Consider the following 26,641-nt stretch of genomic DNA (forward strand, 5'->3'; position numbering starts at 1 on the left):
ACAGGATTCGTTGGGCACAGGCAGGACTGGCAGGCTGGGCTGGATGAATTGTGGTACCAGGAGAGTCTGAGATGTTCATCACAGCTGGGCTAAATGGGAAATTCCTAAGTGACCCGAGGCGATGATTTCTCAAAACCTTTGGGGTTTTCTTCTTTTTACTGGATAGACAGAATGGAAAATTGACAAGTGCAAGCCACACTTCTTATCCTGGTTCTGAGCAGACTGGTGAATCCACTTGATGATAGAGTTGATGTATTGAGTTTGCCCAGACCTTCATTCTCTGCTGTCAGTGTGTCTGGTTTGACTTGAAACCATCTCAAATAAATTCAAGGCTGTAAAACTGTAAGAGGATCCAACAGCAACCTCCAGTTCCTTGAATTAAAACATTTTTCAGAGATTTTTGGAAGGTATTGATCTTTAGTGTGCTTAATGATCATTATTAACCTTGGAATTATGTGTGGTAAAATGAGAAACAGAAGGAAGGAGGGAGAAACAGAATGTTTGCCCTGCTGAACAAGAAGACTGATTGTTCTGGGCAGAGGCTCCTGGTGTCCCACCATGCGGTGGGTATGGGGCCAGAGGGTGCAGGGACAGTGACACAGCCACGGGGCTTCTGCTGTGAGAGCCCCCTTGGCTGCTCCTCACTCTCTGAGCAGTCATGTCCCATGGAGGGGCACCGGAATTTAGGTATAATTCTGCTTTGTGAGAGCCAGTGGGATGAAAACAGCACAGCAACAAGAGTTGGGGTTGCTTGTGGGGCTGTCTCCTCCTCCCTTGAGGAGTTTTTAAAGCCTGGAAAGGTATCAACCCATTAAAAAGCTCATAACAAAAGGTGAAAAATTCAGAGAAAATTTGACCTATTAATAAAGGATTTAGCTAAACATTTGTGTAAATATTCATACTGAACTATACCATTAACTTTTCCAGTTAATCTGCTTTCTGTGCTAAGGGCTCTGAGTAAAATATGTTCCCAGAGTAGTTTACAAAAGAAATTAGTGCTGTATCTGGCCTATTATTCTTCCATAAAATATTAAAAAAGATAGATGCAAAAGTCCATTTCTGAGGGACCACTGATCATTTTTCTCTCTTATGGAAAATAAAACCACTAAAAGGCAACAGAAAGGACCAGTTTCTGGGAAGTCTGCTTGGTTTGCTTGTCATTTTGCAAGGCAACTTCTATTTGCAAACGGAAAATTCTTAAGAATTTAAAATGTCACTTAGAGCATCTGCATTTGCCTTATAGAAGAGTTTGTTCACCTGTCAGCCTTTATAAGCATATGAACATGAATTTCTTTCACTCCTGGGAAATCTTGTCCAATTTTAACACTTTTCAGTGCGGTTGGTGAGAGGGTAGCCTGAAGTTAAACACAGGAACATATTATTGCATTTGACACTTTTTGCCAGCGTTGTGCTTAGTGTATTCTGAATATTGAATTGGAGGATGGGCCCTGCAGGCCGTGGATAAACCTGGTCCATGCCTTGAGTCCAGTCAGGACCAGCAGAGCGGCTGCTGAGGACCAGCTGGGGTTCTGCCCCAGAGTATTGAGATGCTCTTCACTGGCACGGGAAGAGTTGAGCACTGGCCCCTTTGCTTCTCTCCTGCTCTGTGCTCAGCTTGTAACACACGTGCTGACAGCTCTGCGTGTTCAGGGCTGGGGCATGGCAGCACTGAAGAGTGAACCTTCCAGGGCCCATGGAAAGCTTTTGTTTTCCAGGTTCTCCTCAGTCAGCCACAACTACTGGCTGAACAGGAGTAAGTGTTTCTAGAAATCCTGTGTCACAAAAGCACCCAGGGATCACTGGGAACACTTCCTTGTGGCCACAGAAGCCTGGGAGGTGAGTGCGGCCAAGGTGGCTGGAGTGGTAGAACACACGCACCTGAGGCAGAGCGCCAAGGGACCCCAAAACAAGGCATGAAGGCATTTCCCCCTGCCTTGCCAGCTGGAGGTACAAGCGCCAGAGCACTGTTCACACCTTGTTGAGAGAAAAAGGTCTTGCTCAATCTGCCTGGAGCTGGAGTGTCTGGAGAGGGGGACGAGCAGGGAAAGATAAAGACAAGGAATTTGTGGCCCCTCAGGTTTGAAATGATCAATTTTGAAATATCAGAATGTTGTCAGAAGTGATGCCTTGGCTGCATCCACAGTCCATTGGTATGGGAGGCTCCCTTGCATTGTGTTGCTGCAGCTGAGCCTGGATTTCCCCACCCAAAGACAGAAAGTGGCTTTCAATGACCCTGTTCGTACCTAAAAGGTTCAGCCTGCAGATCCCGACAGCAAGAACACGAACTAAAACCAAATTCTCAGCTTGAGTCCTCACTGAGAGCAAACACGGAGGCTGCAGCTGCAGAGGGCCCCTGTGCTGGGTGCCGGAGGGACCGTGCGGGGCTGGATACACAGGAAACAGCCGCAAAGAGCGAGTCGTGCGGGTTTGCCGGGAAACGCCGAGGGTTCACATCCCTCCTCTGCCCCGGCCGGGGCTGCAGCTTGGCCGGCTGCTGCTTTCCTGGGCATTCATTCCCTTCCCCTTTTCCATGGGCCCTATAAAAAGCGATTATGTCTGTTTTCTGTCAAAGGGACTTGTCACAAGCAAAACCCTCTGTGTCTTTTTCCACCTCTTTCTCAAAGTAATGAGCAGTCCGTTGAGCCAACAGAGTTGCACTATGTATCTGCAGGAATTCTCGTAACAGATGTGCTGAGGCTTGGAAAACTTATTTTAGATAAGCCAAATAATCTTTTCAATTATCTTTTGCTGAAAATATTGTATTTTGTAGGCATTCAAGAGTGTTATGGCATAAAATACCAGCCTAATTATCATTAACTTCTCTATTATGTTTGCTGAAATATTTTTTGGAGTTGTCAAATATGCAGCTATTTTGTTATTTGGGAGGGAGGTTTTAGCAGCTGGATAGTTTATTTCTTGATTGTGCAATTTGATCTACATATTTCATTTCAAGAAGATGTTATCTAAAAGGATAGCACCAGCAGCTCATATTTATTTATTAGGATTATTCCATCATGGTGGGAACAGCTTCCTCAGCTGGGTCCTGAGTTCCCAGGGCTGGCACAGCAGGGCTGGGGGGCCAGGGCAGTGTTGCCCCTTCCTGGCTGCCTGGATGGGTGATGCAGTGTCTGACACAGATCGGGGCTCTGCGGGCAGCCAAGCCCAGCACGAGGGAGCAAGGCTGTGTCCTTGCTTCACAGTGTGTGTGCACATCTCAGACTCCCGGAGCACTGGGCTCCTCGTGCTGAAAAACAGGTTTTTCCCCCAGATTTGGTGTGCAAGGCTGATGGAAAATCCCTCCAGCTGCTGCTGCAAAACACCATTCCCCTGAAAGGAAGGGAAGTTTTATTGCACGGCAGAGCCAGCAGAGGGGATGCATATACAATTCATTCTGGTTCCTCCAGGACATTCTGTTTGGCGCTGACGTGTCAGAGCTGTGACTGCTCGGGGGCTGCTGAGGCCTGTGAGAGAGGCACTGCAAGTGTGGGTTCAGTCGAGATGGGGAGGTGAAGCATTGTGCTTCAAGCATTGGTGTAGCCATTTACTTAAATTATTGCTAAGCCTAATGTCACCCCATCTCCTCCACTGCCTGTTATTGAGTGCTCCAGCTGGGTAATCTCATTAGAATTTGTCTCGTTCTCACCTCCGGCAGCAGCCATGTACACAGCCTCACAAAAGGTTATTCACACAATATTGCATGACCTTGATGAAAGGCTAATTTGATAAGAATTCAATTTAAAATTCCATTTGTACTGACAAACCAGGATTTTATTGATGTCACAAATTTTCAGCAGTAGAAGTGACATTAGGGGCGAGGCTGCCTTGTTTGCAGGCCTGGAGGTGGACAAGGCAGAGGATTTATATCAGAGGGTCAACATACCTTGCAGCAGTTTAGTTTCGATGCTTCAGTAAACTGTTTGTAAGTTTTCTTTCCTTTACTATCCTCTTTTTCTTCACAGTTTGCTTAAAGAGATCTTTGCAGTGGCAGGGACCAAGCAGTGGTGGCTGATAAGGAAGGCTGTTTCCCTGAGCAGTTAAAAGCTCATTTCCTACGTGCCCTTTCATCTTTCGGTCTCCACCAGGCTGAGCCAACAGACAGGATAAATAACCGGCCTGATCTGCTCTCTGGATGGGGTGCTCATGCTGTGGGTCCCTGGCCCTGGCAGGGGCTGGGGTGGCTGGGGACACACCGGGCTGATCTGGGTCTGGAGATCCGGCACCAGTGTCCGACACGTCCTAGGAGCAGATGGGGAGTCCAGCCAGGGATGCAGGCAATCGGCTGCTGCTATCTACCAGCTTGGTTTGCTGCTGAGAACCATGTGCAATGCTTCCTGTATGTGCCCAGGAGCTGCTGATGCTGCCATCCCTCCCGTGCCTGCATCCCTCGTTAACCTTTCCTGGCAGCGCGCGTGAGGTGTGCCAGGGCAAAGGTGCTGCTGTGGCAGCCCGTGCCAAGGGCAAGGAGGGGCGCAGAGAGGACAGCAGCAGGTTGCCAGGGGCTGTGGGAGTCCACGTGTGCAGAAGAAAACTGTGACTGAAGTGGCAGCAGCCCGTACCTGTGTTCCAGAGCCAGCAGGGCTCAGCAGTGTGGCAGTGTGTTGTTTGTATGAAACTTGTCAGGCTGTGGCAGGGCAGGAGAGCCTTTTCCAGGCAGCTGAAAATAACAGTGCTCCACTGTGGAGACACCTGGAGAGGAGGGTGCTGGCGCCTGGCAGAGGCTCCCCAGGTGCGTGCAGGCTGCTCACAACAGCCTGGCTGGGCCATCCTGGGACAGGACCCTGCCTCAGCAGCCAGCCTGTGTGTGGGCTGCCCACCCGGACACGGCCTGTGTCCCTGCTGCCCATCTGGACACAGCCTGTGTCCCTGCTGCCCACCTGCACACGGCCTGTGTGTGGGCTGCCCACCCGGACACGGCCTGTGTCCCTGCTGCCCACCCGGACACAGCCTGTGTCCCTGCTGCCCACCTGCACACGGCCTGTGTCCCTGCTGCCCATATGTGACACCCGAGGCTGCACCAGCTCCTGTGCTGCTGTTCCAGGTGGCAGGAGGGGGCACAGAGCAGGACACAGGCTGGGACTCCCATCCAGGAATGGCAAGTCCTGTTCCCTGCTGCCCTAAGCTGTGCATTGCCCCATGCTGCAGTTACAGCATTTGGAGAGTCACAGCTCTACAGCAGACCCAGTATTGTAATTACTCTGAGTTAGTACCTTGGAAAAATCAAATGTGCTCTGAAAGGAATAATATCCTCAGAAAAAAAACCATGCAAAGTAAAAATCCAGCCTTATCTGACTTAATTTCCTTTTGCTTTGATAGATTTTGCAATAAATTACTTATTTAATGGATAGCATGAAACATCACACAGTGATATTTCAAACATTCAAATGCCTTGATCATTTAATACTATTTTCCCTTCTTTATTATGCCATAGGCAGAATTTTAATTATAATATTTATGCAAATTATGTTTGTATAATCGTATTTGAAAGACTGTGTGGATCAAATTTTCCAGCCAATTTATCTAAATACAAGCCTTAAACTTTCCCTTTATCACTGTCACAAACACTCTTCCTCCTAATTTGTCATTTTAGGCACTTCCTATTACACTGTCACAGAAGGCTCAGTGTCATTTGTGGCCTCCAGTGTCATTTGTGGCCTCCAAAAAAAAAATTCAGGAATCATAGTCAGAAAACCCAAACCCATGTTTGTGTACATGGGTGAGTAGAAAATCTTGCTTTGTGGGCCAAATGACTTATTTTTGAACTGCTTGGTTTACCCTTTCCCTGCTGGCTCTCTGAAGTCTTGTCCCAAAAGCTCACTGCCCCTAACAATGATATCTTTCCCCTTCTAAATCTGCTCAATGCTCCCAGTAAATCCTTCTGTTGGTGTTAGTGGGTGACGGTGTTCGTTAGCAAATGACTGTCTAAATGAGAGAAGCAATTAGGGCGATTTGTGAAGGACAAAACTTGTATCGATTAATGTAATGATGACACATGCAGAATAATTTTGGACTCATACAGAAAGTAAAGATCAAAAGGATGGGAAAAAACAGGTGTCTTCCAATTAGAGCATAAATCAACAATTAGGAGCTTTCTCTGACTGCCTTTTGAAACTTCTGGCATTAATCACTGCTGCTCTGTGCATAACACTCCAAAGAAAGGAAGCAACCAATATTTTCACATAATTAAAGGAAATTATATATCCAATACCTTTTAATGTGATTAACAATGATAGGATGAAACTGTTTAAGAGCAGCAGTTAAGAGGAATATTAGCTGCCATTATGGCTGAGCTAAATATTCAAGGTTATATCTACCCAGCTGAGAATTTGGAAGGTTTGCCTGGTAGGTAAGATAAAACTCTTCACTCAGATAATGAAGCAAGTAGTACCTGGGAAAGATCATAATTGGTGCTGTGAAACAGGGCCACAGTGTTATTCGGTTACCAGCTGTCTCTGGGGTGAGCAGTGAATGTGCACAAAATGTCAGTACATCACAAAGATGCCAATATATAAACCAGACATATTATTCTGCAATAAAAAATAGATCCCCTTCTGAATGCATTATGCAAAAGAGACAGATGAATGTCACAGCCCAGTGCTCTGCCCTGGATTCTGAAAGAGTGTGGAATCCACAGAGAAACCAGCCTGGCAAGGGTTTTTCCCTGGGCTGTTTTGGGGAGGAGGGCCTGCCACGGAAAGCCACTGTCAGGGCACAGAGGGCTGGTGGGTGGACAGACAGACTGCCTGCCCAGGGTGTTCTGTGGGTGTTCTGCCCAGGGTGTTCAGAACACGGGGTGTTGTGCTTGTGCTCCTCTCTGTGACCTGTGCTCTGGGGGAGGAGCGGCCGTGCCCTGGCACTGCTGGGCTCCATGGGCAGCTGCCCTGGCAGGGAGAGGGGCTCACTGTGCCCCGTGGGGCCCTCGTGAGGGGAGCTGAGCCCGAAGAGCAGGGTGCTGTGAGTCCTTGCTCCAGTGGCTGCCAGCAGCTCTCCTCCCCGCAGGGAGCCAGAGCGTCGCCCTCTGCTCCGTGCATCCGGCCCTGTGCTAAGCCCCGTCACCCCTGCTATGCTTAGCAGCCAGGAGACAAAGCATGCCGCCAGGTGAAAGTGGATTTCTGGACAAAACATTTGTATTTTCTTCTTAGTGGTCTACATGAAAAGACACATTGCAGAGAGGGACAGAGCCCTGATGTGCATGAGAATTTCTGTCCATGTGGAGTGCTCGACAGCACACACATAGATGGGTTTTTGTGGTGTTAATGAGTGTATTAAACGAAACAGTTCCATACTGGCACAGGCTCTGTTTTCTGGAGGGACAATTTGTTGTATGAATTTAAGGACCTGTTAAATTAACCAAGACCCAGTAGATGAAGTATAAATTAAGAATTCTTGTGTCCCCTCCTGTTGTCTGTCTCTGTGAAGGCACCAGTGATCTCACAGAGCAGAGTGCTCCATTAGAGCTTGTGCTTCAGTGAGGCAAGAGGACGAGAGCGCTGGGAAATCCGGGCTGGAAGATAATTGTGTTTCTGTCTCCAACGCTCAGCAGTGTTATCAAAATCCCGGGTAATGAGCTGTTCCCCGAGTGACCGGTGTGGAGAGCGTTACAGCTCAGTCTCTGGTGCCCCAAAGGGCTCAGCGAGGAGGATTCTGTCAGCTTGCAGCAGCACTGGGTAAAGCCATAAAGCCCAGCCCTGGCTGGTGGGCGAGCACCTCGGCTGTGAGTTAGGAACACAAGCATGGGGCTGGGGACGAGAGAGCAGTGCAGAGCTGTTTGTGCAGGAATGCCTGCTCATCCTGAATCCTGATGACAGCAGCCTAAATACCAGTGTCTTTAGTTATTTCCTGGTTTAATTAAGCAGAACCAGGCAGCTGATGATTTTTATTTTAATTCAAGCAGAAAGCCTTTCCCCGTGCCTGAATTAATGCCAGCCCAGAGGCTGGCTGCACAGATGCCAGAGTGCTGGTTTGTTTATCCGGACACAAAGCCTCCATGGACTGGGTGTGGATGATTAGTGACTGCAAATCTTCATGTTGAAAATCTGCTGTGGATTTTCCTGTTGTCCCCATAAGTCTGTGAGTCGAGGAGCAGAGCAGACAGCGCTCCTGCCCACGATGGGCGCTGAGCTGAGCACTGTCCCAGCGGTGTGAGCGGGGATGTGCAAACCTCCTCCCTGCTGCTGATGACAGGCAGTAAGGGAGGCAGATGCTGGTGCTGCTGGGACAGCCTGATGTGACCGACTGCTTGCTCTCCAGGGCTGGAGCAGGTGCAGCTGCGACACCGAGGGGGTGCTGCAGTTACAGGTTGCAGCATGCAGCAATTGGGAGCAGCCCTGCAGAGACCTGCTCTGCCTGGGGACAGCTCGGGGTTCCCCAAAGGGTCATTGGAAGCCCCTTTCCACCTCTCAGTCTAAAATACCCTGATTGTGTGTCCTTCCAGGAACCACAAAAAAAGACAGCTGGGGAGGAGCAGGGCTGCCTTAAACCTGGAGGCTTCAAGCGTCCCAAGTTTTTTAATGTATTTTAAAATACTCTGTCATCTTAATGATGTTTTGATATGTCCCACTAAATTACCTTTGCAAACCCTCCACTAAAATTTGGCCTAAAAAGAGGGAAATCAATTCCTGGACAGTGAAATTTGCCTGGTGCTCTTCTTTTAAGCAGTTAAATGACTGAGTAATAGATCCATAAATGAACATCTTATTAGCCTAATCCTGAATGGAAGAATACACAAATCAGCCATTTGCTTAGTGGATATCACTTAAGCTTGCCATCCATCTTAGTCAAAGGAGGTGCCGAGTTTAATTTATCAGTGACTGGCCAAGAACTCCCAGAGAGGGAAGGGGGGTACAGCAGTCTCAGACTGGTGCTCTCCTGCTGTAGATTAGCGTGCCTGTTGTTTAATTGCACCACACTGAAATGCAGGGATTCCTTCAGCTGTGAGCTGTCCTGCTGCCATGGGAGGAGCGGTAGGGTAAGCAGGAACATCCAGTTGTCAAAGCTTGGGCTGTGAGAGCAGCCAGGAAAGAGGAGCAAGCCCTGTTTGAGCAGGGTGAGCACAATGGTGAGTTCTTCAGGTGGCAGAGGAGTGGGACAGGAGCTGCTACAGGTGCTGAGACCCAGCACTCCTTCACCACCTCCTAAGGAGCTCCCCTGGACTCTGTGGTGACCTTGACAAAGCCTGAAGCTGAACAAGAGACTTGTGCTCTCTTTAGAAATGACTGATTGAGATATCATTTGGGTGCAAAATTTGTCATCAGTATTCATGTCCTCAGTCTCAGATAGCTTTTATTGAGCCAAATTTGAAATGATCGGAAATCAGAGAGTGGCAGGTTTTGAGCCAAGACTTAGGAGGTCAGGCTGGACTTTGCAGAGGTCTCTGCCTGAGAGGGCTGGAGCCTGGTCATGCAGAGGATTTGTGAGTTTCTGGGTTTGCATTAAGCTGTGTGCTTAATAAAAGAAGTAGTTGCACAAAAGGGATGGGACAACAACCACCTTTGCTGAGTGTTGGTAGCTCTGCGTAAATCAGAGTGCAGTTGTTCTCCAGAATCAGTATTTCGTATCTCTGGTTGCAGTAAGCCCAGAACTGTGGCATTAAGTACGTCATTGTCCCGTGACTACAGAGCCAGTCTGCAGCCTCCCTGCACCTGCCAGACCCACACATTCCTTACCTGAACACTCCATAAGCGTTGGAAGCTCAGGACACAAGGATGTGCCCATTCCCCAAACTCATGGCATTCCACAGGGACACTAAGGAAAGCAGAGCTCTGGTGCGGTTTTAAAAATACCTCTGACGTTGGGCAGTGCTTGTTAGGTTTGTTGCCCGGTTAAAACTCGAGAGGAACCTGACAGCTGTGGTTTGAGGAAGAAAGCACCTACTTATGTGTGCAGTCTGCTGCTCCCCAACAGCCAGAGTGGTTTAAGCTGTTGAAAACAGGATGAAATCCTGCCTTGGGCTGCGGTGCTGGGAGCAGAGCCGCAGTGAGCCCGGGCCCCAGCGCCGCTGGGCTTCCCTTGGTCCTCCTGTGGGTTTATCCAGATATAACTCAAATCATAACACAGCTCCTTAATGTTGCTAACTGTGTGATTTAGGCTTTTGATCAGCAGAATAGAGTGATCCTGAACACTTTTAATGAACTATATATTTATCTGGGGAGTCGTACCACTTTCATCCTCCACACAGCTAATAACCATAGCTCAAAAGAGCCCGCTGGCTCTGCATCTCATTTTCAGTGCGTGCCTTTTTAAAGAAGATAATCATGGAAAGAAAAATGCAGGAGTTTGGGGAAATGGCTGTGCTGTGTCCGTTAGTGGGAGGGGTGGGCAGGAGGCGGTGAGAGCTGGCTGGATGCTCTGCAAGCCCCACGTGGGTCTCAGCAGCCTCAGGACAGGCAGGGCAGGCGCAGGGGGAGCGTGGGGGCTGCAGGTGATGGTGTGTGACACTCCAGCTGTTCCCGGTCTGTGTGAGCCGTGCAGGCCATCAGCAGGAGAAGCAACTCGGAACCAGAGGCAGCAGGTCCAAATGGTGCACAGGAGCCACCCAAGCTCCATCCTCCCTCTGCTTTCAATAACACAGTTTTCTTTGGACTTTTTCTTTCTCACTGGAAGAATTTTTAGTGCAACTTAGAAGCTGTTCAAGCTAGGCCAAGAGTTTAAGCCATAATACCAGAATCACAAAGAAACATGGAATTACTCTCATCATTCTTTTCATTCTAATACATTGTTGTGCCTAAACCGTCTATGGAGTCAGGGTAGTGTTTTGCCTGCATTTGTAACCGAGACATGACTTCCTGGCAACACCCCAGGCAGAGGGCTGAAATTCCTCCCTGTCCTGAGCAGCCCTGTCCCAGCGATGTGGCATAGGTGGCTGCTGGCCTCTGGCCTCCTGCAGCCCCTCTAGTCTTTCAGAATGGAGCAGGAGGCCCAGAGGTAGGGCAGGCAATTGCTGCCTCAAGACCATGGCACAGAATGCTTCCAGTCTTTATGTATTAAGCTTATTTGAACAATGTGTTTTGTTCATAAATCACTGGTGACAGAAAACATACAACCATGTATATCGCATGCTACAGGGGGTGATAAACAGGAGGTCTTAAGTATCTGAGGAAATTTCATTCCTCTGGCTGGTCTGGTATTCAGGACCATTTTAAAAATTGTTTTTTGCCAGTAAGAGCTGCAGAGAAATTACCATCAATCTAAAGTATCTGGGGCCTGAGCTCAGGCTGGGGTTAGTGGCTATTTTGCATTATATTGACCTGGTGAAATGCCAGTTGGTTTTTCTAAAATAAAAACAGCATCAGCCAATAATTAATGTTCCCATAGTTAATTAAATTGGTCCAGCTGGTAAAGTGAAGCCATACACTCTGGCCTCAGAGATTTGCTGCAGTGGGTCACGTCCACATGCATGCCTCCAAGGGCTGTGTGAGTGCACAGGTCATGAGTGTGGTGCCCTGCTCAACCCTTCCCACAGCAGCTCCGGTAACACCAGTGACATCCCCAAAACCACCCTGGGGACTTGCTGCTTTCCCTTTCTGGAGCAGACTGGAGCAGCTGAGCGCCACTGACCTCTCCTCCTCCTGTGCCAAGTCATCACTCATCCGTGGGTTTATTAGCTGTTTATGAACATGCTCTAATGTTGTAGGGAACAAAGCTGACCTTGGCTGTGTGCAATTACCCCGGCTCAGTGCTGTGTGACAGTGCAGAGGGATATGTGCACCTCAGGGACACGTCCCCTCCCCGCGGGGCCAGGAGGTCTTGACCAAAAGAGATGGATGAGATAATGACAGTAAGTTTAATGGGATGTTGGCAATAGTACAGAAGCAGCTCAGCAGTTCCCTTAAAGCCCCTGTTTAGTGCAGTGGGACAATTTCTGTTCTGGAAACGGTCTGGTGCCACTGAATTACAGTTTGGCCCATTTCTGTTTGGGTTTTTGCTTTAAATCTGTTGTGTTTATTTTCTTCTTATTAGGGCAACGTTCTTGTAAGAATGGGATTTCACAGAGCCACTACAAGGCTTTTGGTTCATCAGTTTTTAATTAAATTTGAATTGAAGATTCTTTTTCCTCTAGGCTAATTTTCAAGTGACAAACAAAATCCCCTCAAGTGCCTTTTCTTTTCTGCCATAAACTAGTAAAGATGCTGTCAAATTCCCTCAGAAACCCAGCTTCTCCAGCCCCAGAAGAGTGCAGATTATTGTTCTATTAGAAACAGATCAGAGCAGTTCTTTAGGTAAACAGGTGAAATAAAACCAGTGCCAGAGCCCTCAGTGCTTATGCCAGGTGACATCACTGGACCCCTTGAATGGCATCGCTCACCAGGACCATCCTCTCTAACCTCTTTCCTGTGATTAACTTCAATTAGAGAGAACAGGCTTGATTAGACTGCGAGAGTGACTTCTCAGAAAGCCACTCACTATTCTTGCTGGGGCAAGGGAAGAGTGCAGGGCTTAGTGAAGGAATAACCTCTGCAGAATTAACTTCCTGCTCTTTTCAAATGAATTTTCAGGCCTCTGAGCACTGCCGTGTGGATCCTGTAAGAGATAAAAAGGTTGATTTGGAAAAAAAATCGTGTGTGGTACCTCCTGTACCTCCTACCCACTGATGCTCAATGTTACAGCATTGATGCATCTGGTACGGTTGTGTTGAAATTGCTGATAATTACCTCCATCTCACTGCGTTTCAGTTCACGATAACAATGTGCAACAGCTCCGTGTCATTTCCTTTCTTCCCTGTACACACCAATCTGCTGGATTCATCTTTCCAGAAGTACAAGCTGAGGATGATAAGGATAATTGATGATTCCCTTCTGGACCGGGTCATTATTAATAGCTGTGCTCACTTAGGCTGTCAGCTAATCTCTGCTGCAGAGGGTTTATCTTGGTGTGCTCGCTGTGCTCCCCACTGGCGGGGGAAACGTGCTGTGCAGAAGTGACATTCCTTCTTAAGCTCCTGTTCTGGTATTGAAATTTGAAATTTTTGCTTCAGCCAGACAAACCCAAGCTCTCAAACTCATCCCACCAGCATGGTTGGAGCTACTGGCAGTTTCCAGGTTAGCTTCTATGGCTTGAATAACCCATGCTCCCAGGGTATCCCAGTACCTCTAGTCCTTGGTTTGACATCCTTCCCAGAGTGCTGGGAGGCAGGACAGTGCACCTGCCCTGCTGCCAGCGGGGTGTGCCCTCAGTGGGCAGGGCTGCAGCTCAAAGCTGCAATGCTCAGCATCACCCGAGCGCAGCGCTGCGGTGCAGGAGCTGCTTTGGGGCAGGAGGACAACACTGCCTGGGGAGGCAGGACCTCGCACTGGGGCGACAGGCAATGGCAGTGAAACAAGCAGCTGCCCTTGAAATACCAGTGGGTTAATACTGTTCCCCAGTGACATCTGTCCTTTGGCTTCTGCTAAAATGAAACTGGTTGAGATTTTCCTTTCTTTTAAGCTGAACGGTTAAAGGAGAAATTTCTTTGTCGGGATTGTTTTGGAGAATTTAAAGAAGTGGCATTTTTGCATGCTGAATGTTGATATTTTGTCATAGGTCTTCATATTTCGTCCATTAAAAAGAGTTCCCAAGCCCTCGACCTTTGTGCCAGGTGATGCTTTGGTCCTTGAACCAGTTGTAGCAACTGGAGCAGAACCTGGGTCCCTGCGGTGGGCTGCACCCACAGAGGAACCTTGAATTGTGTTCATGGCTGAGGGGCAGCAGTTCCAGATTTTTCACCACCTGCCATGATAAATCTCCTTCCCTCCCTCCCCTTGCACCTTCAAGAAGTTGTTCCTTTTATTTGCGAAGTAGAAAAGTGATTTTTAAAAGGTGAAAGAGTATTTCTGCGTTTGATAGCATGATTAGCTGGGCTCAGAATATTGTTATGGCTTATCTCACTCTTCTGTGGTAACTCAGAAAAACAATAAATGTCTTCTTACAGCAGACTGACATTCAGTATTGAAATTGGTCTCCTAATCTTTATGTGATTGCTTTCTCTGTGATAGAAATATTGCCTCTTGTAGGGTATTTATTGTCTAGTTCTTTCCAAAGTATTGACTTTATGTAACCGTTTGATATACATCAAATCCCTTAGAGATTTAATAAACTCTTCTGGTCAGTCTTCTGTTGTAAACACATTGAGATTTATGGTCATCTTAGTGGAAAGCCCTTTTTCGCTGAAATTCTCTGCTTCCAGATATCAAAAGATACGAATGGGAGCATAGATCAGTGCGGGGATCTGCGCTCGCAGCTGCTGCACGCTGCTCAGGAGCTGTTGGTGGCTGGAGTGAAGCGTGTGTGTCGGGTGATGGAGCAGCTGCCAGGGCTGGGCTGGGGGCACCGGGACCCTCCTGTGCTCGCTGGGGCCGGGGCTGCAGGGCCCGGAGAGCCAGCTGGGCTCATCTGTCCCCGACACAGCTGGCCTCCAGGAGCATTCCTGAGGAACAGCAACAGGAAAGGAAAGATCTGCTGTTACTCAATTATGCATAAAGTCAATGTATTGGTGCTGTGCTGCAGCACTTGGAATTGAGAGAAATGGAAAACTGGGAAAAGAAACATACAAGCTTCATGAGCAGCCACATGTGTGTCATTTCCTTGCCAGGTTCCTCGTGCTTTCCCACCCTCTGACTTCTTGGAGCTATTAGTTCTTATTCTGAAACCAGACCATATGAAACTTTAAAAATGTCCTTTGCTTTGGGATTGGCGAGGGGAGGAACACACTTGTTTTTAAGAAACTTTTCTCCATACAGGAATAAGCTTTCCAGGGACAGCCTTCAAGAAATCCAGCCGAGCTCTTCAAATTCACTCATTAAATGCAAATACTCTCTTTTTCATCTTACATTAACCTCCCTTTAATGGTGTGAAAATGTCTTTTCATTTCACAGCTCAGCATTAAAAGACTATATAGTGAGAGGTTTCTGAAGTGTTATAAATCAATAGCAGCTAGAGAGCAGAGCAGGTTCCTGCTTTGCTTGCAGTGGGGAGGAGCTGCTGTTCCTATAATGTCCAAATCAATCCCCTTAGATTGGCTGTGCATCCAAACCCTGCCCCTACCAGCTGCTGGAAGCTGGGGTCTGGGGTCTGGCTCTAGAAAGGAAGTTCTGGATTGAGGCTTTCCTCTTATTGTGGTGAGATGAATTTCAGTTTCCCCTCTGATGGTGCAATTTAATGGGCAAATGCCATTTGCAGACGCCTCTCCACAGGCTTTGCATTTCCTGTTGTTGTGGTGGTGGTGGTGGTGGTGTTCCTGCCCTTCAGCTCTTCTCCCGGGCAAGAGTGAGAGGCAGCAGTGAAGATAAAATGTTTTTCCTCACCTGCCTGTCACAGAAGGTGCCTGTCTTGCTTCTCTGGCTGCTTCATGACTTGGGGACAGGTAATTAGTTGGGGCAGTGGTGAAACCTCAGATAAATGGTGTGATTCCATGGCTTCTCTGCTGATGGGAACACTTAATGGGAAATTTACTGGGAATGATAAAGTGATGTATTTAAACAAGCTAAAAAGAGAATCTGGGTGATGTTTTGAGGCAGCATGACAACCACAGCTCTCTGGCAGCTGACTATTTCCACTCTGCAAACCTAAACCTAGAACTGAGGGCTGGTGTGCACATCACTGTGCCCAGGGCTGGACCCGGTCCTTGTCCCTCATTTGTGTGTGGTATTGCACCAGGCTGGAATGTCCCTCAGAGCAAATACTGGGAACAACTCCCAGGGTGCTGCCAGCCACCCAGCTTGCTCCTTGGCACATCAGGTTGTTGCCATTGGAGCAGCAAGCAGAGCATTCATGTGGAGCTGAAACCTTGCAGTGTTATTTCATCTCCATTATTTTTCCCTCCTGATCTATTGAGATATAACCACTTTCAAAGACAGGGACAGATTATGGTCACGGAGATGGCTTAGCTGGGACACTGCTAGTCATTTTTCCTTGCTGATATTTTATTAATATATGTTATTAACCTTGATTCTCCTTCCCCACGGTGCTTTATCATCTGAACTAATTAATTATTCTTGCAAGATGTACAGGGAAGGGATGGGCATGTAAAGGAGATGCATCTCCAGGTGGCCACAGTGGTACCTGCAGTGAGGGGTGTTGCCAGCTGAGGAGACCTGGCACATAGCAAACAGAACCTGGATGCATGCACCTGTAGATTGGCTGAATTTGTCCCTTTTAGCTGGCACAAACACTGAGGGAGATGATACCTAAGGAATAACAAAGCTGGTTTTCGGCTTTTTGATGAACATGAGATAGCCAGGAAGAGTAAACAGTTTCTTTGGTTGGTGGCTCGCAGCCAGCACGGTGTCGGGATGTGCAGCGCTGACCAGGCCCCCCAATCCCCCTGCTGTCCCCAGGCTGCTGTGGGTGGTGCTCAGCCCAGCCAGGAGGGCCCGGCAGGATGGAACAGGGCTGTGGCGCAGGGTCCCCTCTCCCTGCCCCTCGCACCGCGGTGTGCCAGGGCTCCAGCCCCAGGCGCTCACCAGCAGCTCTGTGCTCCCAACAGCTGCTTTTAACACCATTCCTCCTTTTCTTTCAATGACCCCCACCCCCCTTTCTTGTTTTACTCTTTCCTTCTCTCCCACCTCCCTGCTCCAGGGCTGACATTTGCTAATAGCGGCACATTGGTAGAGAAGCATTGGAAGTCTGAATGAAACTGGGTGCCTGCTATAGCCTGGCAGAGTAAATGTAATCCTGTTAGCAAGATGAAAATACCATATGCCAGGGAGAGATGGAAGGAGATCAGAAAGGATGACTGTGCTTGCAGAGGGCAAAAGAAAATACGTACACAAATTCATTCAAAACAAAATAAAAATTGACTGGATTTGTAAACAATCTTAATGTCCTGAAAATGGCTCATCTGATTCATCCTACCCAGAGATCTCATTGCACTGAGTGACCTCTGTGTTCCCAGCCTGGGTTTGTGCTCTTTATCTGCAGGGTCCCTGGTGCTGGTGAGAAATGACACTTCCAAAACGATGCATTTGCTCCTGAGCCACTGCAGGGCTGTGGAACGGAGGGGAGTCCTGTGTCCCACAGTCTGAGGGGCTGTTTGTCCATTCTCGCTGGAAATTCAGAACCTCCAAATGCTGAAGGGGAGAGGAGGTTCCAGGGAGATCTTCCCGCAGCTTTTGAAGCTACTTTATATTCAACAACAAAGTCTTCACTGGCATAAGCCAGTGCTGTCAGATCTGCCCACAATGTCCACGCATGCAGCGCAGTGAGGGCTGGAGCCAGGCACTGCCCTGGGCTGGGGACAGTGGGGACAGTGGCCATCCCCCTCCTAGGGCCCGTGGGCACCCACGTGCTGCCACAGACCGGTGTGGCTGGGAGAGGGAGTGGGAGCATATTGTCCTTGATGCCAGGAGAGATCTGAAATCCAAATGTTGTTTCAGGGAGAGCATCTCTGAGAGCAGCCTACAGCGTTTTACAGGCATTTGAGTGTTCTTCCCTTTGAACTAAGCTGCAATTTGTCTTTGTAGATGTCTCTAATACATTAATACAAATGGTGTAGTAGTGGAAATGCATTATAATACTGCACAGTGTTGCTCTTAGTAATTCTCCTCCTTCAGCAAGCGAACACTTCCTCGCTCATTTGTATTCATTGTTTTGATGCTTAACTTGAAAAATGTATATTATACAACAGGCTGAAACCCATGACGAATAAAAGGAAAGAACCCAAGGGGATAATAAGCATCTCAGCACTGCTGTGATGTCTCCTGCTGCTAACATCAAAGCAACCCAAGGCATCACTGCTGTGTGCAGAGGACAGGGAGTTCCATGGAGCTCCATCTCACCATGGGGATGGGGAGCCCAGGGAGCAGCAGCAGGGCCAGCACTGCGGGGCTGGTCCCTCCGGCCCCGCTGTCCCTGCGGCTGGGTCACAGCCCTGCAGCCCCCGTGCCCTCAGCAGGGACAGCTCGTGCTGAGCTTGTCCCGTGCAGCAGCACCCCTGCCCCGGTGCCCCTCAGCCCGGCTGCCTGCTCTGGGCGGTCTCAGACTCTCCATGGAGTCTCTGATGTGTGACGGGAGGTTTGGGTTATTCCATACATTGTTATCTCCAGTAGCCTCGTCCACATCTTGCCTTGCAATTCAGACCATAGAATCCTGGATTTAGTTTGGGGGGTTTACTGTCATGGATTTTTACCCTGCGATTGTACCTGTAAAGCCATTGATATTCAAATAACTTCACTAAATAAGCAACTGTGCCAGAGTAGTTATTTATTACTATTTATGATGAGACTTATCTAACTGATTTCTCCAACACATTTCTCCAGAGGAAATTAGATACATTGCTTAGTTAAAGCTGTGCCAAGGAGGAAATGTTTCTATAAATACTTACCAACTCATCTGGAGAGATGATAAGTGCTGGTGTGTCCTTCACAATGTCATGTTAGTTGCTGAGTCTGGTTTAAAATTCAGTTGTTTATGTTCCTGGGAGAAAAAAACCCGATGGTTCTGAAGTGAGGAACAAAGTATATGCAAAAAATCAGTCCTGAACTCTGAAACCTTGAATCTAAGGGCTTTTTTTTTTCTTTTCTATTAGATTCAGTAGGGAATAAATTGCCAGCCAGGCTAACATAGTGTGCTTGCTTACCTGGCGCTGGAGGACAAAGTGACACATGGTGGCAGCCAGGGTGTGTGTGCCACAGTGCAGTGATGGAGCGGTGTCTGTGCCCAGCCCTGGCATGCCCTGTGTCCTGCGTCCTGTGTCCCACTCAGCAGGAGGAGGCACCGTCCTGCCCACGGCTGCAGCACCCTGACAACAGGCGAGTACGAAACTGCACTTCAATTACACTGAAAATTGTTACGAGAAAGGAAGTTTAGTTGTGAATCAGGCTGAGGCACTGTAAGAAATACATTCAGATAAGAAAAAGAGTTACCTAAATCTCAGATTTTGCCAGTTACAAAACCTCTTGTGGTTTTCAGCAGGCCTGGGAAATGGAAACAGACAGCAAATAATGAAAAACATTCCTATAGGCTTCTACCCATGGATTGCAGGAGGGATGCAGGGAAATTGCATCCTGGTTTACATGAAATAATGCACAAAGAGCTGGAATGGATGAGTGAGATTGGGGTCCACCCTCAGCATTCCTCCATAAGCACACAGAAGCTCTCATTTCCAGTGCCAGCCCTTGTTCAAGGTGACTCTTCAGTTCTGCTGCTGCTTCAGCCGCAGAAGTGACCCAGGGGCCCCAGGGATTTATTTGTGATAACTGACCATTCAGAAATAGCTGTGGGTGCCAGCAGCTCCCCAGTGCCCGTGGGGGATGCTGGTGCCCCTGCACGTCCCCTTGTTCCCCTTGGCCCATGCCTTGATTTATTTATTTCTTTGAGTACCTTTCCTCCTGATTTTTAAAAGCTCAAATATGGACACTGTTTTGCTGCTAGCTCTGAGGTAATGGGGTTTTTTGCCAGTTAGCTTGTTATACAATCTCAAATGTCAAGAAATTCATCTACCAGGCTGTCTCTGCCTTAATAGCTCTATTACCAGCTCTAGCTAGTTTCAGAATAAACTCTAAAACTATGGCTAAACACACACATTGCATCTAGCTGCAGCAGTTAAACAAGCTAATTCCCTCTCTTGCCTGGAAAATTGTTCACTCAACAGCTCTTTGGACCTGTCAGGTTATTTTTAGCCACAATTAAGACACCAACATACAATGTCATAGCACCCCTTCTGTTAACTGATGTGCCAGTACTTTTTTATTCAGTAAACTGTTAAAAGTTTTAAATTTTTAGTATTTAAAGCCTTGAAGGAGAAAGCCCCCCCTAGTATTGATGCCTGATGACATTTAGTCAATGAATTAAGAAAAAAAGAACGGTGACGGTTCTGACTGTCTCCCAGCTCTTGCTAGCACTAAATTACAGAATTAATAGGCTTTTAGAAGAGACTGACACACAGTTACTGTGGTAAAGACAATTAAAAGTGGAAAGCCACTTTTCTCACCACATTTAATTTTAACCGGAGACTTTGAGACTCAATAAATCTTTTTCTTATTTCATTCTCACATTTTCCACAGGTATTCAAGTTTTTAAGGAAAGTTCCTGCTATAAACAACTTAATTTTTTCTTTCTTTGAATCTTTTGCTATTGTCTTTTTTTCCATTCCTCAATAAGGAGTTGAGGTGCTTTCCCATCACCAGCATTCTACTTTCTTTAGAATTGCTGTTACTAAGATGTGGCTCAGGTTTTATGAAAATACAGTGGGGCAGGAGTCTCAGTCCCATCTGGGATTTCTCTGGCAAATCTAGCTGTCGGGAAAAAAAAGCAGACAAAGGCACTTGTCTGCAGGAATATCTCAGGGCAGTGGGACCAGGGTGTAGAAGAGGGTTTTTTTAAGAAAACAACAACATCATGAAAATGCAAATTTTTATGACAGTTTTGGAAACAGACTCAGAAAATCTTTCTATTCCAAGAGCTTGGGCTTAATTAGCCTTTCCTTAAGATAATGGTATGAAATAGAAATGTCAATTTTGTTTAAAAACAGTTTCCTAAGAAACACTTCTTAAAGTAGTTGCAGAGAATGGATTTATCCAGGCCCAGTGGCTGTTCAGAGGATGCTGCAATGATTCAGCATTTCCCCATGCAATGGCTCTCCGCAGGGTTTATTAGCACAGCCTGCTCCAGTGCCTCTTGGAAAGCTCTTGGCACAGCACACTGTAAGTCTCTTCACTTGCCAAAAATTGTTTTAGGCTCTTGTTCAATATCAAGTTCATGTTGTGACCTTGGGTGGAAGCACCAGCAGACACAGTGCTGCTGCTTGTACCAGTCAGTGCCTTTAGGGCAGTTTCTGCGGGAAGATGAGCCGTGGGACAGGCAATCTCCTGCTCAGGGGCACGGTGGTGCTGCTTGGTGGCGTGCAGCAATCCACGCCCTGTGAGCAGTCTGGGGGGCACAGCTCAGCGTGGCGGCTCAGTGGAGATACCCACATTCAGCAGTTTGAGCACAAGCTCATTCTGATGGCAGCTTTAGTAGAGGAACAGGACTCTGGAAGACAGGAGAGCTTTAATTCCTTCCCTGCCCTGGTCCTTCTGACAGCTCTTGGCAGGACCATCATGACTTGTGGTTGTCTTCCACCTTCCCCAGCTCGCTGCCACTGCAGATCTGCCCTGAGCTGATGCAGAGAGCAGCTTCCCTTGCCATGCAGAGGCAGCAGCATTAATGTCAGGTGACATTTATACCTCCCTCCCCACTGACTTAACATCGTGTGAGTGGTTCAATGTCTCCACACAGATTGATGGAGCAAATTACCCTTGCGAAGGACCTGTGTCTCTCTGACTGTAGGGACTCGGGTGACTAATTCCAGCCTGACACTTCCCTTCCAAGGCAGCAGCATTGAGACGTGTCCTGGCCATGCCCCCGTGCTGCTTCCCAATTGACTGGTTGATGAATGGCCGGCCTTGGCGTGGCAGCAGTGCTGATGGATGCACTGCCCGGCTCTGCGGCTGTGCCTGGCCAGCATCTGGCACAGCCTGCTGCTGCCCCCTGCTCCCAGCCACCTCGCCCCTCAGAGCGCCCCACGTCCCTTAGGGGCCCTGTCAGGAGCACTGGTGGCCAGGGGGTTAAAGGAGCTCCGCAGCTGGGCCCTGTGGCTCATGCTCTCCACTGGGTTATAGTCAATCCCTGTATGATGTTGTCAGTGAGGGTGAAATGAACTTGCAGTAGCTGAAAGCAAGATAGGTTAATTAAAAACCTTGATCAAAGCATCATACACCACATAAACTGTTACATCTTCTAATTATTTTTAAATGGTCTCTCAGGCAGGATGGCCAACAAGCAGTCCCTGTTCCAGGGCCTGTGAGCTGTGGAATTGTGTCATCACGTCAGATACAGTTATCACTTGCTGTCCCAGCGAGAGAAGGGCACAGCCCGGGATGGTCCCCCTGTTGAGGATGACAATGAGGAACTGGTGATGAGTCCTTAGCCCTGGTGTGAGGGGTCGGGCTGGGAGCTGCACAGACCCTCCCAGCTGGGGCAGGGCTGTGCCTGGGGTGAGCCTGGCCGAGCTGGCCTTGCATCCTGGCAGTGTCTCAGCTCGGAATCCCACACCAAGGGAGGGAGTTTCAGCACCTGCTGGATGTTTTGGTTCTCACAAGCACTTTGTGCTGTAGGGTGAAATCAGAGCAGTCAGCCCAGCACCCAAAGCAGCTCTCTGTGCTTCCCAGCACTCTCTCCTTCAGCAGGGAGCTGCCACCTGCCCCAGGCTCTGTGACAGCTCCGACTTCGGGAGGGCAGAGGGGCACAGGGCACAGCAGGGATTATCCAAGGAATGTTTCAGTGGGAATTTTAGGTTACAAATGATAATTCTGCGCTCTGTGTAGGAGAGCTGGGAGATGCAAATTCAAATCCTTCCCACCACAGCATGGTGTCCAGGCACAGGTACCATGGGTGTCAGTGCAGGGATGTGCTGTAGTGAGAACAGCAAAGGTTCTTCCAAATCCCTTCTCCTGGCATGTGAAAAGGAGTAGCATGTGCTTCCTCCTGCCCTTTGGCTTTTGTATCTTCCTGTGCTGTCAGAGGCCTGTATTTACCATACATTATACACTTAGAAAATAACAGGCCTGTAAATCTGGCTGAAGGTAGTTTTATGGTGGTGTGAATACAAATAAATAGCATTTCCAGTGCAATACTGGGACAATCTGAGCTGTCTTGGGTGGGGTTCTGCAATTGCAAAGACTTCCTTTCTTGTGTTGATTTTGGATTTCATGCAAACATTGTTTCTATCCTATTATTTAGCCCCTGGGATAGGACTTTTGGAATACAATAGTTTCTTGTATAAAGGCCCAGGTTTGAATCCAGCAGTGTTTCTCTCCTGTCCTATGGTTTTGCTGTGAGAGGGGAAAGAAGTGCTGAGAAAAGAGCAGCACAGGCTCACACAGCTAATGAGAGCAGGGTGTGAAAGCGTCCTGTCTTTCCTTCCCACCAGCAGGGATGGACCCCAGAGCGAGCTGCAGCGCCGAGACACGTGGGAGGTGTCGCACACGGTTTGCTCATCACCCGTTTGCTGCAGAGGCAGCTCGTCGCTTCTCCCTGCAATGAAAGAGAAGGACAAGGGCACCTCAGGTAGAGGATTTGTGTGGCCTTGGTGACCTGGGCAGGAGCAGCGGCCACCGCGCCTCTGGGGCCAGCCAGCAGGGCAGGGGAGGCCAGAGCATCCCAGCCCCCCCGGCGGCCCAGGACCTTGAGAGCACCACGAGGGGCCGGGGTCACTCCTGGTGCAGCTCTGAGCACACCCACCCCACCTGCTCAGAGCTGAACTGCGTTTGAGAGCCCAGTCCTGTGTTCTGCAGTGAGCGAGGGAGTTGTTCACAGCATCCTGCCATGAACTGGCTTCAAGAGGCCCCTTGAGCTCTCTCAATTAATTAGTTTGATGAGGAGCTGGGTTAGTTACCAAGCCCATGAGCCTCAGAAGCCAAGTTACAGAGCAGCTGTGAACTGGTTTGTGCTCCTAGGCCAGCACAACCAAGGCTGCTCTGCATCTCCCACATGCTTCAACAGTCTCGTGCCCTTTCCCCTTTCTTTCCTATCAAATCCCATTCCCTGGGCTGCTCTCCCTCCTCCTCCAGTGCTGCAGAGGACAGCTTTTCCCACTTCCAGTATGGTTCTGCACAGCCACTCACCTCTCAGTGTCAGTGTGATCTGTGTTACAGAGACATCAAAGCACAGCATCCTCTGGGAAAAGGAGAGATAAAGAGAGAAGAAAATGTTCCAGAAGTACGGACAAGCAGGAGTTGTGTTCAGCCCCTTTTGGAACAATAATCTCCCGAAGGTGTTGGAGCGCTCCAGCAACGCGCAGCGGGAGCAGCCGGGGCTCTGTGCGCAGCGTAATCTGATCATGCTCTGTTTGGATAAGAAACTCAGCTTCATGCTTTTCACTTGCTAGGAAAGAGATTTATTATGAAAATCAGTTCCCTGCCTCAGAGCACATAAAAAACAGTTGGCTTCATAACCTTGGGGGAAAAAAATAAATAAAGAAATCCCATGAGACACGCGTGAGAACTGAGTAAGTATTAAAACATATGTTGGAACATATTGATCCCTGAAAGCCTCCTGCAGCAGACATGAATCTTTTTCATTTCCAGCCCCACTGATGGTTTAATGAGGATGGTGTGTGCCACTCACCTGGATCAATAATTTTTGCACATTCCTGCCAAGCTCCCACCACAGGCCCTGTCTCAGCCCAGCAAAGAAGACCTTGCCATGTTTCAGGTGAGTGATATCAAAGCTCTGCAGGGAGCACAGCACAGCCCCCGCCAGGGATCTTATCTCAGGCTCCAAGGGCTGCCACCTTCATCAAGGGACATCCGAGGGCCTGCAGCTGACCTGGGGATCGGCATCCCTCCTGCTTGTTCTTGCCCATAGTAATGTCCCAGTGACACCTGGCTTGCTGTGAGCAGAGTGCCTGAAATGGACCCTTTTATTCCTCTTTCAGGTGCACCAGATTTTTCCTTCTTCTCCTCTTAAAGTGCATATGTAATAAATATAGCACAGGCCTAGGAGGATGAAAAGATGAATCACAGCTATGAAAATATTTGACTATATTTTAAGCAGGACTCCCAACAGGTACAATCATAGCCATCTACCCTGACGTGCTTCAGAGGCATCAAAAGATGGTTTTTCCACCACTGAGTTACCGTTAATTATTCTTAAAATAAAGTGCTACCATGCAGCATTAATTCAGAAGAAACTGTAAGTTCCTTGCTATTTTCTACAGCTTGTTTTCACAATGAATTAATGGGAGTTAATTTAGCAGTTCACAACAAACAGGACCACTGCAGGAATACAAACTAGGTGTTGCTTCCTGAATTCTTCCTCCCTCTTGTTAGTGCTCCTCTTTGGCTTTTATTAGGTATAGTACAAAAGGTCTTAGTCTGGCAGAGAGTAAATTTGCTGGAAAGGCAGAAATCAGGAAAAAATACTGCATGATTTTCTCCTCCTGTGGATATTAACAGTTTGGCACAGATACATTGCTCTCTCAGTGGAAAAGAATGGTAAAAAATGGGCTCTAATTTTTTGCAGTGTGCTAATATTAGTATCTATGAACCGTGTGGTGTTGTCATGTCTGTGTAGCATGTCCTTTGTCCAAGACTGATCCCAGTTTTCTGGAGCAGGAACCATTTCATCCCACAGGTGGCACTTTGACTGTCGATCACTTTCTCTAAAAATGCAAGAGATTTTAGTCCTCACTGAGATGGAAAACTAAAATAAGCAATTTGGAAAGCATTCTGCATCTTGGAGAGGCTTTCTATAATTTATTCAAACTCAGCTTGAAATAGAGAAATGGTTTTACCCCCAGAAGCATCCAAAAATACATTGTGTCAGCAAGTGCCTTGTGTAGGAAAATCACCAAATCTTCAAAAGCTGCAGGTCGAGGTCACTGTGCTAACAAAGGGCTCCTTTACAGCTGCAGCTCCTGTGGAGGCCTGTGCAAGCCATGCTCAGCAAATGTTGGGGTCCAGCTGGTGTGTGGCCAAGAGGCTCTTCGACAGTAATGTCCCCACGGCCAGATAGGCATTTTGGGGTCCCCCTTAGCCAGTGCAGAAGCTGTAGGGATGCACAGAGGTTCCTTGGGCATTCCAGGAGAGCAGGATGCTCCTGCCTCCTGGCTCAGGCTTAGTTCTCTGTGGTGCCAGAGAGGGGAGTTAATGTTTACTGCAGCGGGCATCCGCTCTAGAAGGTCACAAGGACCAGGAGGAACGTCCCAAGCTGTGTCAGGGAGGTTTGGACTGGACACTGGGGAATTTTCTCCACGGAAAGGGAGTCCAGCCCCGAGCAGGTTGCCCAGGGCAGTGGTGGAGTCCCATTCTTGGGTAGATTTGGGAGACATGCAGGTGTGGTACCTGGGGACAGGGTTTAGTGGTGGCCTTGGTTTAGTGCTGGGGGAACAGTTCCACTTGGGGTCCTAAGTGGCTTTTCAGCCTCCTTAACTCTGATTCCATAAAGCTGTTGAAGGTGCTTCTGTCCTTCTGGGAGACCGTGAGTAGAGCAAGTTGGGGTTTCATTTCCATCAGGAGCAAATCAAGTCAGTCTGGAAATGCTGCCTGTGTGTTTTAAAGATCTGTAGCAGCAGTTGTAGAGACTGGGGGCGGGGAGAATGGCACACAGAGAAAATTTCATTCAAGCAATTAAGGAATCACCACACTTTTATGATTAACTTCTTGTTCCCAGGCTGCATGCAGAAGCTGTTAGTGGGGGCATTACTATTCCATACCTGGCACGAACAATGGGAATATTTGTTCTGCCCGGGAGGATTACACCTTCCATTAATCTAAGTTTTATTGAAAGTTTAAATAACAGACAGACAAAATTTGATCAATTAGCAGTGTAATTCCAAGGAGATGTCATGGTGAAATTAAATCTCAAGCATTTTCAATGCAAAGAAACCTAGGAACTCCCTCCAGTTTTCCTTCTCAGTACAGTGTTTAGATTTTAATTGAAAGTTTATTCTGCTTTGTGCATCTTCTAGTAAATTTTAATTTCAGACTGTAATGAGAACAGTTTTCTATTGCAGTGTTTGTAGCATTTCTCAGATAAATCAAAGATGCCTCATAAATGAAGAAAAACAGGTTTGTGCAGAATCCACTAGCCATGGGAATCTCCAGGAGGAAAGAGGTTTATGTGGGGAAAAGGAGAAGGGATTGGTGCTGTGGTGAGGAAGGATGCATGGGGAGCCAGGTGGCTGAGGTTG

At 48.1% G+C, this 26,641-nt stretch overlaps 2 long non-coding RNA genes across 4 annotated transcripts in view; one reads left to right on the forward strand and one right to left on the reverse strand.

Moving 5' to 3' along the window:
• Positions 1–26,641, forward strand: part of LOC106629652 (uncharacterized) — a 62,526-nt gene that overhangs the window by 27,850 nt on the left and 8,035 nt on the right. For both annotated transcript variants that reach the window (XR_012583542.1, XR_012583543.1), the window contains 4 exons: positions 18,497–18,719; positions 22,883–23,016; positions 23,604–23,956; positions 24,036–24,162. This is a non-coding gene — a long non-coding RNA (uncharacterized LOC106629652). The remainder of the gene's footprint in view (positions 1–18,496; positions 18,720–22,882; positions 23,017–23,603; positions 23,957–24,035; positions 24,163–26,641) is intronic.
• On the reverse strand, positions 11,764–19,484 carry LOC141731433 (uncharacterized). Of its 2 annotated transcripts, XR_012583545.1 has the most exons (4): positions 18,548–19,484; positions 18,293–18,384; positions 12,648–12,758; positions 11,764–12,516 (listed from the first exon to the last, which is right to left on the reverse strand). It is a non-coding gene; the product is annotated as an uncharacterized LOC141731433 (long non-coding RNA). The 2 variants fall into 2 exon arrangements; XR_012583544.1 differs by having other exon boundaries at positions 18,293–19,484.

Source organism: Zonotrichia albicollis, chromosome 22 (assembly GCF_047830755.1).
Source record: "Zonotrichia albicollis isolate bZonAlb1 chromosome 22, bZonAlb1.hap1, whole genome shotgun sequence".
Classification (NCBI taxonomy): Eukaryota; Metazoa; Chordata; class Aves; order Passeriformes; family Passerellidae; genus Zonotrichia; species Zonotrichia albicollis.